Source organism: Haliaeetus leucocephalus, unplaced genomic scaffold (genome assembly GCF_000737465.1).
Source record: "Haliaeetus leucocephalus isolate CR32 unplaced genomic scaffold, Haliaeetus_leucocephalus-4.0 Scaffold646, whole genome shotgun sequence".
Taxonomy (NCBI): domain Eukaryota; kingdom Metazoa; phylum Chordata; class Aves; order Accipitriformes; family Accipitridae; genus Haliaeetus; species Haliaeetus leucocephalus.
Window position 1 is genome coordinate 332,355 of NW_010973082.1, and position 1,556 is coordinate 333,910.

The 1,556-nt window shown below is 52.3% G+C and overlaps 1 protein-coding gene across 1 annotated transcript in view; it reads left to right on the forward strand.

The window, feature by feature from the left end:
• RNF213 (ring finger protein 213) overlaps positions 1–1,556 on the forward strand; it is a 56,248-nt gene that overhangs the window by 1,680 nt on the left and 53,012 nt on the right.

Genomic DNA, 1,556 nt, shown 5'->3' on the forward strand with positions numbered 1-1,556 from the left:
CCCGCGGGCCAAGGCGGAGCCAATCAGTGATAGTGGTAACGCCTCTGTGATAACATTTTTAAGAAGGAAAAAAAAGTTGGGATGTGGAAAACAGCCTCTGGAGAGAGGAGTGAGAACATGTAAGAGAAACCAGCCTGTGGACACCAAGGTCAGTGAAGAAGGAGGGGGAGGAGATGCTCCAGGCGCTGGAGCGAAGATTCCCCTGCAGCCTGTGGTGAAGACCCTGGTGAGGCAGGCTGTCCCCCTGCAGTCCAGGGAGGTCCACGGTGGAGCAGATATCCACCTGCAGCCCGTGGAGGACCCCATGCTGGAGCAGGTGGGTTCCTGAAGGAGGCTGTGACCCCGTGGGAACCCCGCGCTGAAGCAGGCTCCTGGCAAGACCTGCGGATCTGTGGAGAGAGGATCCCACGGACCAGGTTTTCTGGCAGGACTTGTGACCCCGTGGGGGACCCATGCTGGAGCAGTGTGCTCCTGAAGGACTGCACACCGTGGAAAGGACCCATGCTGGAGCAGTTTGTGGAGAACTGCAGCCCACGTTGGAGAAGTTTGTGGAGGACTGTCTCCTGTGGGTGGGACCCCACGCTGGAGCAGGGGAAGAGTGTGATGAGCCCTCACCCTGAGGAGGATTAGCGGCAGAAAATAACGTGTGATGACCGTAAACCCCATCCCCGTCCCCCTTGTGCCGCTGGGGGGGCTTGGTGGAGAAATCCGGGAGTGAAGTTGTGCCTGGGAAGAAGGGAGGGGTGGAGGGAAAGTGTTCTGAGATTTGGTTTTATTTCTCATTACCTTACTCTGGCTGATTTGTAATAAATTGAGCTAATTTTCCCCAAGCTGAGTCTGTTTTGCCCGTGACGGTAATTAGTGAATGATCTCTCTTGTCCTTATCTCGACCCGCAAGCTTTTTGTTATATTTTTCTCTCCCCTGTCCAGTTGAGGATGGGGGAGTGATAGAACGGCTTTGGTGGGCATCTGGCATCCAGCCAGGGTCAACCCATCACAGGGGAGAAAGCAGGGAACACTACAAAGTGTTTATTTTTTGCGTTGTTCTCTCCTGTGTGTTAGTTCTAGCACAGTGCTCTCACTGAGTGGTTGCTCGTTTACCTCCAGGAGTTGTGAACTTGTCTCTTCTGCAGCCAGCTCTTCTAGTGAGCTCTGTTGGGTCTTCTCTGACGAGGAGATCTTTGTGCTTTGTAGGTGTCTGCGCTCCACTCACCGACAGGCCTGTTAAGCTGTAAATTACTGTTGGTTATCTTTCATTTTCTTTATGCCCCATCTTCTGGGGACCTGCGGCTTATTGACCTGATTTCTTGCCAAAGTGTTTGGTTTGGATTCCTCCTGCAATCACGCGCTGTTTTTTGTAACCAGTAGCTTCCCTCAGTGAGGGATTAGTATCGCCAGCAGTGTGAAGCTCGCTGGTATGCTGTGATTTCTGGGTATCCCCACCCGTCTGAAGAGATGTTGGATATTTCTGTGGATGTTGTAGTTCCAGGGTCTCCTGTTTAATTGGGCATTGTCTGGCTTCCTATTGCAGAATGAAGTAACAAAAGAGGAAAAGA